The sequence below is a fragment of the Eublepharis macularius genome, chromosome 15 (assembly GCF_028583425.1).
Source record: "Eublepharis macularius isolate TG4126 chromosome 15, MPM_Emac_v1.0, whole genome shotgun sequence".
Taxonomy (NCBI): Eukaryota; Metazoa; Chordata; class Lepidosauria; order Squamata; family Eublepharidae; genus Eublepharis; species Eublepharis macularius.
This window is the reverse complement of record NC_072804.1, coordinates 24,695,791-24,709,623: the sequence shown is the minus strand read 5'-3', so window position 1 is coordinate 24,709,623 and position 13,833 is coordinate 24,695,791.

Here is a 13,833-nt window from a genome sequence, read left to right as displayed (position 1 = left end):
TAGGGTTGCCAGCCTCCAGGTAGTGGCTGGAGATCTCCCGGAATTACAACTGGTCTCCAGGCCACAGAGATCAGTTCACCTGGAGAAAATGGCTACTTTGGCGGGTGGAGTCCATAGAATTATGCTATGCCAAGGTCCTTTCCCTCCCCAAACCCCGGTTTCTCCAGGTTTCAACCCCCCCCCCCCCGATCTCCAGGAATTTCCCAACTTGGGGCTGGCAACCCTACGCTGTGCACAAAAGCCTTGCTGTGTTTGTGTGTTGGGGACCTCATTCCGCAGCGCATTCTATGTTTGAGCCTATTGACTAGCCAAGTGAACAGCCTGCAGACAGATGGTTCACTGGGTGCTGGCAGTGGTGTGGCGTGAGGAGGGCGAGAGGGGCGGTCGCCCCGAGCGAAATCTTATGGGTGCAAAATTTCTCCCGCCCAGCCTCGACCCTCCCCGGGGGGCAGCCGAGGCGAGTCGCTCTGAGCAACCAGATCCTCAACGATCCCACCGCCCCTCCCCGAGCTGCCAGTCAAGCCAGCTCTCCAAACCACAGTGCACAACAGCCGTGCGCCCGCCCTCCTCCTCTCCGCGGCCTCCTCATTGGACACCACATGGGGCTGCTCGCTCCCATTGGCTGGAGAGCCGGCTGGGCAGGAGCTTGCCGGGAGATGTAGTCCCTCGCGGGCACCGTGATTGCCGGCGCGCTCAGGAACCGCGAGGGACGGCAGGTGCGGGAGTTGGTGGGCGCCTCGCTGCAGGAGAAGCAGCCAAGACGGCGGAGGAGAAGCGCGGCAGGTTTAGGCCCTGCAGAAGCCGTGGCTGGCTGGGGCGCCCATTGCGCCTGCCCCAAGCTGAAAGCGTGCACGCATGGCCATTGACCGGACTGCAGGGACGGATGGGGGGGGGGGAGATATGCATAGTGCCAGGGGATGGACAGGCCAGCCGGCGAGCCTGGTTCCAGGCACCCAAAGTGCTTCTTCACCTCATCCATGATGCTGGATTGCCAGACAGTCTCCAGGCCACAGAAGTTACTTGGTTGCTTTGGCTGGTGGACTCTACAGCACTGTACCTTGCTGAAGTCACTCCCCTACCCAGGCACAGACACTGTCTCAAAAAAGATCCTTCAGTAAAGGGACAGGGAGGGACCCCAGAGGAACCCCAGACTTCACTACCATGGAGTTCACGACTATTGTGTCACGGTTCCCACTAGCATGCACTGGGGTCAAATAGCACACAGATTATTAACCCTTTGGAGGAGATCAGTCTAAGAATCAGAGAATCACTGTATTTAACACTACAAGCTTGAAGAGAGAGAAGTTTACACATCCAGGTATTATTATGGTTGTCCGTCTAGTGGATTGACATTCTCTTGTTCTGAGAGCTGGAACTGTTCCTTTATCACTCAAGGAAATAATAACAGTTGAAATTGTAAATCAAAAAAACATTCCATTTCTTGGAGGATCAGTTTATACAACATATTCCTAACATTGCAGGGAAAAGAACAGGCGTGTTCTGAACAAAACAAGATACAAATATGGTATAAGGACTGCTGTGCCTCCAGGGTTGACTGCCCCTGAACATGGAGGTTCTTCACGTGTGCAGCAGGAAAGCCCGGGCTCCAGCAGACCCACTACGGGTGCCAATCGCCTTCTTAGCGATTGTGGAGTCCTGGGCAGAAGGTCGGGAGGGTCCCCCAACCGCTGCCACTCCAGTGCTCTCCCCCTCCAGCACCCAGCCAGGGGCAGGTGGGTGCCAGTGGCACAGGAGCCTCCTTGTACCACAGAGTTTCCCTTCCCTCAGGTTTCAGAGGGGGGCAAACCAAAGAGTTAGAAAGGTAGAGAGGTCAGAGCATCCGTTTACTGTTTAATGCTCTGCTATCCTTTGATGTGTAGATTGCTGTTCTCAAGATTTCCTCCTCCTGACTTCCTCCCTCTCACCTGTTCTCTTCCTGGCTTTGTTCCAGGCAAAATCTTTTTCCTCCTCCTCCCTCCCACTTGGCAGCATGGATGCAGGCCTTGTCCTGCCATCCCTGTACAGTATTAGACTAGATAGGTAGATAGGATCTATATCTCTTCCTTTCCTATCAGAGTTTGAGTTCCTAAAAAAGAACACTTATTTCTTTTCTAAATATAAACCAAGTGTAAGTTTGTTATTTTCTCTTTCTCACTCACATTTAAGGGATTTCATAGTGTTCTACGTGTGATAGTGCTCTAGAAATTATTTTATTTACTACATTTTTACCCACCCTTCCTCCAAGGATATCACAGCAGTGTACATTTGTCTCTTCTAGTTAACCTTCACAACAGTCCTGTGAGGTAGGTTACACTGGCTCTCAGTATAATTTGTATTGCTTAAAATTAGGAGTACTTTGTTACATTTCTATAGAGGTATAAAGAGATGTATCTGATATTCATACGACATATAGTGCATTAGTTACCATTTTCAACTCAATTAAAACTCTGTAGTCCATTGGAAACAGGGTTAGTATGTCTCATTGACAGCAGGCTTAATTTAACTTGACTGTGCACAAGATCTAATGTAAAAACTCAGGATGAGTTTGTGTGGAAATTAAACTGCACATGTCTAATGGGAATAATATTAATACTGACAATGTTTCCAAGTTCTGGAAATCAAAGAAAGAAAGAAAACAGAAGTTAAAACAAATTACCTAAGCAGTTTATATTTCATGTTTGTATGCTTATGTTTTGTATGTTTGCTGACTGAAATATTTTTTTAAAGGAGGTGCAATCAAAACTTTAATGCAAGCTGCTGTTTCAGGTTGTGAAGTTGATTTTTAGCTCACAACATTGCACAGCGTAGACAGAACAGTGGTCGATTCCGCACACGTTGGATAATGCACTTTCAATTCACTTTAGCAATCGTTTTGAAGTGGATTTTTTGTTTCACACACGAAAAATTCAGTTCCAAATGATCTCTAAAGAGGATTGGAAGTGCATTATCCAACCTGTGTGGAATCAACAATTGATGTGAAGTAGGCTCCTACTTGGTAGTTTCTATATTATTCAATGCCATTCCCCACACAAGGTAGGGGATTCTGTCTCACACATCAAGGCCCTGTTTTTATTTGCTTTGTACAAAAGAATCTGTGGCCTTTATTTTACTTTTCTGAAAAAGCGTGAAGTGGGGCAGAGAGAATGGGAAGAGAGCATGATTGAAGTTACATTATTTTCTAAGTCCCCCAAAGAAGCCACAATATAAACCATGCAAAAGGATGTGTTTTCAATGAATACAAATAAAGTACCGCTCTTTAAAAAAGGTTTAGATTAGAACCATAAGGGGAAAAATATTTCCCTGAATATTCAACAGCAGATAGCTCAGGCTGCATGATTTTGAATTACAAAATTGGACAAAATAAAATTTAAAGGCTGCAATCACTGGTTTTACCTTTTGCATGCTTTAATTTAGGCTTTTGCTGAACTTTGAATCACTCTGTGCCTACTGAGTGAATGAATAGCCTAACAATACTGTCAATGGAGAGAGATTTTAATGTAGATTTCAATACTGTTAATGAAAAAATTGCACAAATTAAAACCAGGCGGTTTTAAATAAATTTGAGCGTACTAGCATTAAATTCATTTTACTTTAGTTATATCAGTATTTTCTTAAAATACAATACATGTGCTTGGGGGATAAGGAGTTCAAAACTGGATTGGTGGAAGGGACTCGGGGTGCTAACGGTCCACGGGTTAGGGGGTGCAATACTTGCCCCGGGCACTGGCCGGGCTATGCCACTGGGTGCCAGGCACACATTTACAAAGTGATGTTTAAAGCACATGGGCATATATCAAACACCTCTTGTAAGGAGCTTTTTAAAGTTTAGTATGAAATGCTTGTGGTGTTTTTAGAGAGAGAAATGAAAGCTTGGAATTCTCAGGGTGTCCACAAAGTCTGCCATCTGCACAAAAGGACCCAGGGGGCAGATGTTCCCTGATTTTGCCTTCAATTAGAAGAAGGAATTTTTTACCCTTGTATTTCTCACTGCAGTTACAGAAGAGTATAGTTTTTTCTTTGTTTACTAGTTTCAAATATATTAAATTTATTAGTATCATGTATGTGAGAAGCCGCCATGTGGATCAAAAAAATTGCAGTGGGGCCATCCAGGAGTTTTATTTATTTATTTACTTACTTTATAGTCCATCTTTCTCACCGAAACTCAAGGCAGGTTACACAATGTAGATTAATGCAATCAATAGGGTAAGACCTCCGATAAGCCATTTTTTTGGTCATCAAGTTACAAGTTGACTTTCAGACACCCCATGGATGTTCAAGGCAAGAGACTCTGCATGGCAACCTTGGGCTTCCTTGGTGGTTTTCCACCCAGATACTAACCAGGGCTGACCCTGCGTAGCTTCTGAGACCTGACAAGATCAGGCTAGTCTGGGATATCTAAGTCAAGGCAAGCAATGTAATAGTACTATAACTAATAATTGTGTGTGATTGTCATATGGCAACCCCTCATAAGATTCAAGGCAAGAGAAGAGCAGAGCAGACGTGGCTTGCCGTTACCTTCTGCTTAGCAAACCCAGCCTTCCTAGGTGGTCTCCCATTCAAGTACTAACTGAGGTCAACCTTGCTTGGCTTTCTAGCTCTGACAGTCTTGGTCTAAACTGGGCTATTCAGGCTTCTGTAGGAATAGGGTTATAAAAATCTGAAACAAAGCATAAAGTATTAAACATGATATATTAGTATTAAAAATGTACAGATCATAATATGCTTTATATCAGGGGTGGGCAATTGTTTTGGCTCGGGGGCCACTTTGTGGGAGCGGAGGTTAGCGGAGGGCCGCACCTTTTAAAATGATTGCATTCATTAGTTAACTTTGCATTTCAGAAAAGGTATGAATTATATCATAAAAATCAATAAATATAAATTAAATAAAATAGTGGTAGTTTTATTCAATTTATTTATTGTGCTAATTTCATATCATCTATAGCTGCAAGCTATGTGAGGGAGAAAAGCTGCAGAGCGTTGCTCTTTCGGTGCCAGGCACCCAGTAGGTGACTGTCTTGGCGGGCCGCATGTGGCCCGTGGGCCGCAATTTGCCCACCCCTGCTTTATACAATTAGTTTGTAGGTAAGAAAAGTACAACAGCAAATATTGTTAAATACTTTATACTACAATATAATATTTTAAATATTTGATTTAATAGTGAGATACAGAGAGGAAATGTCTCTCAGAATGGTTGTTATAAACTTGAATATGATATATAAATGATATATGGTTATTGTATTCTAAATAATCTATGTAACGGATATCTCAATCTTCCCTTTGTGTAATGTGTATTCCTGTTCCTCCTTTCTTTTCCCCTTTTCTGTATCCCTTTTACTGTTTAGAAAATTTTTAAAAATAAAAAAAGAAAGTGGGGAACACAATATCCTTCAAGACCTCAGCCTTCCCAATCAGCATTACTTCAGTCAGTCATTTATTATTACAGCAAAAGCCAGTAAAACAAAACAAATCTGCGATAAAAAATAAGTTATTACATCAGGGCATAATAATAAGATCAGAGCATTAGTGCTGGAAGAGTTGATGAAATAAAAACAATGAAGATAAAAGAGAGTTAAGAAAAAATGGCAAAAGCAATTATGCCACATTTTCAGCTAAAAGGAATCTGTGTTTCCTAATGGCTAAAGAACAAAATCTGGCCATGGCATAAGTCACTGAGCTCTGAGTGTCTTCTAAAAGGAAATTGGGCAAGATTTCTGGTCTAAAGTCGAGATAGGACTGCAAGGTGTTGAATTTAGACAAGAGAGGCAGTATAAGGCAAGCCCTTTCCTCTTGATATAATTCTCAGAATAAGAGCGCGTGAGTGACTGATTCCACCATGTTGGTCATGCATGGGCACAGGCGTTCATGCATTGGCACACAAGCGAATTTCCCCTGCAATACGGCAGAAGGAAGCGCCTCAAATCGGGCTTTGGAGAACGCCCATCTGTAAGGCTCATGAGTGATATTGGAAAGGGAAGGAGCAGCAGTAAAACTGGGGCTGGATTTTAGACATTTGAAGTTCTTGGGCAGCAGAGCTTCTTCATTTTGTAATCCAATATCAAGAAGTCTCTGTGTGATGAAAGTTCTTGCCATTTGTGGGCTTCCATTCAGCATTACTTCCATTTTGTCAGGGTTCAGTTTCAGTATTTGTTCACCCTTCCCTTAGCCATGTAACCCCAGCAGCCAGCTAGAGGCTCAAGATCTCTACCACATTGCTGGGAGATTTGGATAGATGTAGAGCTGCATGTCTCCCGTATATTTATGAAATGATTTCTTCTAAGGGCTTTATATAGTGATTGAATAGCACGAGGGATAGGACTGTGCCCTGTAAACCCCACAGGATAACTGCCACCCTGAAGAGAGCTGGGCCGTTTTCACACTGCTTACCGGCCATGGAACATCGCGCCAAGCTCCTGGAATGACAGCGTCTTCCTGGTATGATTGCACCAGGAAATTGCACCAGGAAGACGCTGTCATTCCAGGAGCTTGGCGCAATATTCCGTGGCTGGTAAGCAGTGTGAAAACGACCATAGTCTCCAACAGCAACCTTTGCGTCTATTCTATCAAGAACAATTTAAACCAGTCCAAGATACATCCTCTGATACCATGTCTGCCTCTAAATGCCTCAACAGGGTGGCATGTTCTACTATGTCAAAGCCTGCAGATAGATCCTGGACGAGCAACAAAGAAGCATGGCCTTTGGCTGCATTCAGTCAGAAGTCATCCACCAGAGCCATCTCCGTCCCTTAGCCCAGCCTGAAACCAGACTGAATAGGCTTGAGAGCAAATGACTTGCCCAGGAAGACCTGCCGTTGGTCTGCCACAGCTTCTCTCAATCAGGGGTTGCCAACTCCAGCTTGGGAAATTTCTGGAGATTTGGGAATGGTGTCTGGGGAGGGCAGAAGCTGGGGAAGCGTGAAAGCTCAGCAGGCATGGGATGCCATAGAGTAGAGGTGTGCAGAATAAAACAATCGAGACGGAAATACATACAGAAATCACTTTTGTTTTGTGAAGGTGGCTTTTAGAATGGTGAACCCAGTCTAGGAAACCAAATTATAACGAACACCCTTTCACTGGAAAATGCGTGTGATTCATTTTGGTTCGTACTGTGCAGCAGCAGCAGCAGCAGCCAGACAAGCAGGCACTGGGCCAGCCGCATCTTGTTTTCCTCATTGGCCTTGTCTTATTGGCTTTGTGCTGCGGGGGGGGGGGGGAGCAGCAGACGAAGCATCATTGACCATCACATTCAGTGTGTTTTTATGCACAATGCAAGGAAAGGCCAGTAACCAAGATCTATGTGGGCGTTCATCACATGGGTTGGAGGAGGAAGGGGGCTCAGGGTCCCGGGCTGCTACAAAGGACTCTTTGCTCTAACGGCAAACATCTGCTGAAGGTCCCTGGCCCCAGGGAGGCCCGCCTGGCGTTGACCAGGGCCAGGGCCTTTTCGGTCCTGGCCCCAGCCTGGTGGAACGCTCTGTCTAATGAGACCAGGGCCCGGCAGGATTTATTGTCTTTTTGCCGGGCCTGTAAGACAGAGCTGTTCCGCCAGGCATATGGCTGATGCTAGGCGGAATCCCCCCGTCCAGTCGAGCATGGGCTGAGCCCTCCCCACTAGCGACATCCTCCATCTGTTGAGCTCCACTGTAACTGCTCTGGTGAAGGTGAAAGGGAGGTGCCTTGCGTATGCACATGGTGCATTTTATTATGCCGCTGGGTATACGTGTATGTATATATATGTATTTTAAATGTTAGGATGTTTATATATTTATAATTTTAAACTGTGTAATTGTTAGATGTATTTTAAATGTATGTAAATTGTAATCCACCCTGAGCCTGCTGGTGTGGGGAGGGCGGAATATAAATCTAATAAATTAAATTTAAATTAAAAGAAGGCATGACCCATGATGAGGGTACAGGGTTGACACTCAATGGCAGCTGTCACTTCTTTCCTGTAACTCAGCAACTAGTAGATGAAACTTGGCTGCAGTGGATGCAACTGGTTGCATCAAGAAGGGCAGAACCACTCCGCTTTAGGTACCACCTGCTGTGGTGGTCCTGGAGCCCCAAAGTGTCTCCATCAGTGGACGTTCCACCTAATTGCTTTGAGGAAGGGGGGAAGGACGAGGCCTCCTCCAGCAACTCATCTGGGACCAACAGCCAACTGGCTCTGCCCTCCCACAATTTGACTCCCTGCAGCAGCTGTTTTCCTGTCCACGTGTAATATTTGGCACTAAAATGTGCCTCTGTTCCCTCTCCTCTCCCTCTTCCTTTGTACTGTCCATTATTATAAATTATAAAGTTAATTAGCAGAAAGATTTCGCATAAAAGTAGCAAATAAATGAGTGGCCTTTCTTATTTTCTATTCCAAACGTCTCTTATTTCTTTGCTTTATCCATTATTGTTTGCACAATCAGTCTGAAATCCTTTCCAGCCATCTCCAGATCAGACTGCAATGCAGGTGGGTGGGGTGGAGTTCAGAAATCCCACATGCCACTGGATCAAACCGTGTCAGAAACAGATAGTTGAACAGAATATACTATATTGTGAATTTAGGGAGGCTGCATTTAGGGTTAAACTTATGAAACAAGAACATCATCACGTAGCCCAGCTCACTGGTCCAAGGTTATTCTTGCTTCTCCTGAAACCTTCCCAATGATTTTCAAAGCTGCCCCCCCCCCTGATTAATCTACTCTGGGACTAGGGATCAAACCCAGTGTCTATCATCAAAACCAGGTGACTGATTTTGGGGCTGCTTTAATCATGAAGAGATGTTTGTGTTGATACATGATTGGAACTTAACATTTGCCAGCCTTATAGGAAGTCCATCACATTTTCCCTAGGATTGCCCACTGGGGCATTTTGGAAATGAACCTGCCATGGTGCCCCTTGCATTGAAACAAAAGTTTCTCAGCAGAGCTAAAGACCTGGAAACCTCTCCTTCTCCACTAATAGGTGTCTCTCGGTGAGAGAAAATGATGCCAGTTTGGTGTAGTGGTTAAGACGTGTGCAGGTCTCTAATTTGGAGAACCAGTTTTGATTCCCCACTCCTCCTCTTGAAGCCAGCTGGGTGACCTTGGGTCAGTCACTGCTTCTAGGAGCTCTCTCAGCCCCACCCACCTCACAGAGTGTTTTGTTGTGGGGATAATAACAACATCCTTTGTAAACTGCTCTGAGTAGGTGTTAAGTCATCCTGAAGAGCGGTATATAAATCGAATGTTGTTGTGTTGTTGTTATGTTATCTCCTTAAAATTCTTGTCCATCTTAGAAAAACCAGATTGTTGGGCAGAGACTGGGAGCACGCTATGGCTAGTTTAAATGATCATTTTGACAAAGATTGCCCCCCTCCCCCCCTCCCCAAACTAATGGCTTGGGTTCTCCAGCGTTCTATGTCCGCAGCCATTTGCTGTAAAAATATAACTAGGTAGTGCTTGTCTACCTGGCTGAGGAGCGTCTTTCCTCCTGGCACAGAAATTCCCCATTTGCTGGGCAGCCTTCCTATTGAGCAACCATTTCACATCATCCCCAACTAAGCCCATGTTCAGAGCAGCTCCGAGTAATTTATGTCCTTCTTAATTGTGGGAGAGCACGTCCAGGAGGGGGACAACAGCCCTGCCTTCTCCACGGGCTTGAAGTTGGGTGGTATCGGTATTCCAGCAACATTCCGGTTCTGGCAAAGGTCCGTCAGGGCCATGTGCAATGTGGGGCCAGTTGGATCACCCTCTGCTAGAGCATTGCCCCATTCAACATGATCTGTTTGATTTACAGCTTGCATCAAAGGAAAACTTGCTGTCAGAATAGGAATGGTTCAGAGGTGCCTCTCTAAAAGTTGGCAGCACTCTCTAAAAATTCAGAGGTGCCTCTCTAAAAGTTGGCAGCACTCCCAAATTTTTCCACTTCACCCGCCCAGCTCTGCCCATCCAAGGCTTCCCTTTGATACCCTGCTCTGCTTTGATACCCTGATCACTGTTTATTTTATTTAGATAACTTATTTTATTTAGATATTTAGATAACTTGTAGACCACTTTTCAATGGGCACCCAAAGTGGCTTACTACATTGTACTCCCCACCTTCATTTTTCCTCACAGGAATACTCCTGTGTGGTAGGTTAGTCTGAGAGTGGCTGGCCCACATTCACTCGTGGGTTTCCATGGCAGAGAGTGGATCTGAGCCCAGATACCCCAGCTCCTAGTCCAACATGCTCACCACTGTCCCATGCTAGTTGTCTTCCACTATCATCATACTTGGTGGTGGTGGAGAGTGTCCTCAAGTCATAGCTGATTTATGGCAACCCCTGGTGGAGTTTTCATGGCAAGAGAGTAACAGAGGTGGATTGCCATTGCCTACTTCTGCAACCTGGTCTTCTTTGGAGGTCTCTCATCCAATTACTAACCAAGGCTGACCCTGCTTAGCTTCTGAGATCTGACGAGATCAGGCTCTCCTGGGCTATCCAGGTCAGGGTATCATCATACTTACATGATCATGAAAAAAATTCTCTTTAGCTACTATAATGATGAGTATGGCAAGGGAATTAAAGATGGAAAGGTGTAGTTTGTGGAAGCTTCTGTTTAAGGAAGACGTTTGTTAGCAGTAGGTAAAATCTTCCATCTTTAAAAACCACAAATTTGAGCAAATGAAATGATAAACATGACTGTACACAGTTTCATTATCCTCTGACTTTCCCCCCTTTTCTATCAGAACTCATCTTAAACTCTAATCCAGATAGGTGTCACAGTAACAAATATTAATGGGTGATATTCATTTTCTGTTATCTTTTTATTTATATTTTGGGTTCATCCTCATTAATTAATAAATGAACATTATTTGAAATATGACCACCAGCAGGGGAGGTTGAGGAGGGAAAGAGCGCCTGCTGGAAAGAGTTTTGGTTTGAACGTTTGCAAAGGCAGAGATTTTTTAGCTAGGATGAGCTGAAATACCCTGTTGTTTAGAGGATCTGATGCAGGGTTGCTAGTTTTCCTAGCAGTATTGTCTACTTATTTCCACTATGCTCTGCTTGCAGAGTTGTAAATATTAATTATACAAATATTACAAACACACAGGGCTTTTTTTCAGCAGGAACGCAGGGAAACGGAATTCCGGCACCTCTTAAAAATGGTCACATGGCCCGTGGCCCCGCCCCCCTGATCTCCAGACAGAGGGGAGTTTAGATTGCCCTCTGTACCACCGAGCAGCACGGAGGGCAATCTAAACTCCCCTCTGTCTGGAGATCAGGGGGCGGGGCCACCAGCCATGTGCCTTTTTTTGCCGAGAGCTATTTAAACTTTAAAAAACTCCCCCCTTGTTCCAGCTGACCCAAAGTGACGTCATTGTGTGGTCTTGAGTTCCACCACTGAGTTCCACCACCTCTTTCCCCAGAAAAAAAGCCCTGCAAACACACATATCTCTAGTGTTGTCTCATTCAATAGAAAGTGAAGCATTCAGCTCTACCCCAGGTTTCTCACCAGTTGAGGACATAAGAAGAGGGTAACATGTTTTTCATTCACAGGTGGCCTTCTATATCACTCCCACCATAACAAATGCAATGACAGGGAAACGCATACCCATATCTGCTCGTGTGAGTCTATTTGCCCTTGTTTCTTTCACACACTGATGTCCAACATTCAGACAGACACGGGCAAAAACCCTTCATGGATTATAATTTCGGTTGCAGGAATGCCTTGCTGGGAATCCTAGTATGACGAGGGCAAATGTACTAAAAGTGATTCCTGATCTCCTCTCTGAAATCTCCAGCTGAATTTGGATTTGATTTGGATCTGAGAGCCAGTTTGGTGTAGTGGTTAAGAGCGCGGGACTCTAATCTGAAGAGCTGGGTTTGATTCCCCACTCCTCCACTCGAAGCCAGCTGGGTGACCTTGGGCCGGTCACGGTTCTCTGGAGCTCTCCCAGCCCCACCCACCTCACAGGGTGTTTTGTTCTGGGGATAATAATGACATACTTTGTAAACTGCTCTGAGTGGGCATTAAGTTGTCCTGAAGGGCGGTATATAAATCGAATGTTGTTGTTGTTGTTGTTGTTATTTCACTATTGGTGCAGCCGGAGGCAACGATCTGGCAGGAAGAAGTCTGAATTACACAGGCAAAATGAAAAGAAGAACCTGCTGCCAGCTAACCCTCCTCTCGCCTGCCATCTGTCTCCTGATCACATGACTCCCCAACTGGGCTGCCACGAGATGTCCCCTGCCGGCATATGGTGCAATTTACCCGTCTTAAAAGGGTTATTCTACAAGGAGCTGCGCTAAGAGTACTTTTGTTTGGGTGCCAGCTTCTTCCATAGAAACCCGTGACTCAGCAAGAGGGTGTCTTGTGTTTTTATCTGAAAGGCAGTACGTTAAATTTCACTAAATAGAGAGATTCTGACACCCCTTAAAATATTACAGTGACTGAACAGGTAATTCAAAGGAATGGGGGGGTCGGGAAGGCACTAGAGCGGAAGGGCTGTGTTTACAGTCCGGGGGAGGCATTGTGTGAATTCTCCTTCCTTTCTTGTTCTTTTTAACTGTTCAAACAGATTCTGTCATTAGAAGACTTTCAGTGTGTACAGGACACTTAAGCATAGACTATAATACATATGCTGAATGATGCAGGACAGTCTACTTAATCCATTAATTAAAAGCCCAGTACTGAAGTCCTTACTGCAATTATGCTCAAAATGAAAATGTAAATGCACACACGGTTTCCTCTCAAATGTAGAGAATCGGTTTATTTCCCATGAGCCCCTCTCCCCATTGCCATCCACCAACCGTCAGTATTGCTTCCATTGACAGATGGATCTTAAGAGAGACTAAAACTCACCGTATCTGGTGCAACACATACTCTAAAATGGTTAAAGAGCGTCTTGCTATTATCTCAGAGAGCAGGGTTAAGCCTTTGATGCAGTGAAGGGCCACAGAAATTTCTAATCCTCATAGCCATTATCTGCTCCCCCCCCCCTTACACAATAAATAATCTTTATGGGTTTACCATGAGGCAGGTTTAAAATGCCTCAGCTGTAGTCCTGAGGCAGCAACAACCGGCTACACAAAAGACTCCAAATGGCATCTAACTTGCTCAGAGTGCAAATACGTATGTGGTAATATGAACCCATAAAAGGCAAATTCATGCTGAAAGGGCTGCAGGATGGGCTCGCTTAGCAGCAGAAAAGCATCCCGCAATTTACTTCAGTCCCTCCCTTTCTGTCTCTCACACACATGTTCTTTGGGGGCATGTTCGTGAATGATGTATGTTGGCTGTTTAACTCTCTTCAGTTTCATGTGCTAACTCTGCTTTCACAAAGTGCATGGTGGTGAGACTCTGGGCCCTGTGTTGTGAAAAGGGGCCTCTTTTTATGTCCCTGGACTCAGACTTTGCCGCCTCCTAGTGAGTCGGTCAAAGCACAACTTAAAAGCTCCTTTAGGCCGCCCTCCCCACCCCCCTCTGCTGCCGTAGATTGCCTACAAGGTATAAAAGAGGAATCTCAAAAGATGTAAAAACTTAAAAGTAGCTTCTCCAAAGCTGCATAGATCTTTTGCTTGCTTGCTTTCCCTTTCCTTTTCCTTTTTTGTGTCTGTTAAACCTAAAGCGTTTAAAAGCTTTAATATTGATGGCCTGTCAACTTTGTCCTGATTCTTTGGCTTTCAGTTAAAAGGTTTTTGTTGTTGTAGCTTATGCAGTTGCTCTGTTGCTATGGAAACGTGACATCAAAATGACGTTTCTCTGTTTAAAAGCTTTTAACTAAATTCCTGCCTGTCAGATGTAGGCCCCATTTTGTGCACTCAAGCTTCAAGCTGTTGCCAAGAGGTTTCATGTGTTCTGTTGTCATTCAAATCCTGTAGCTTCA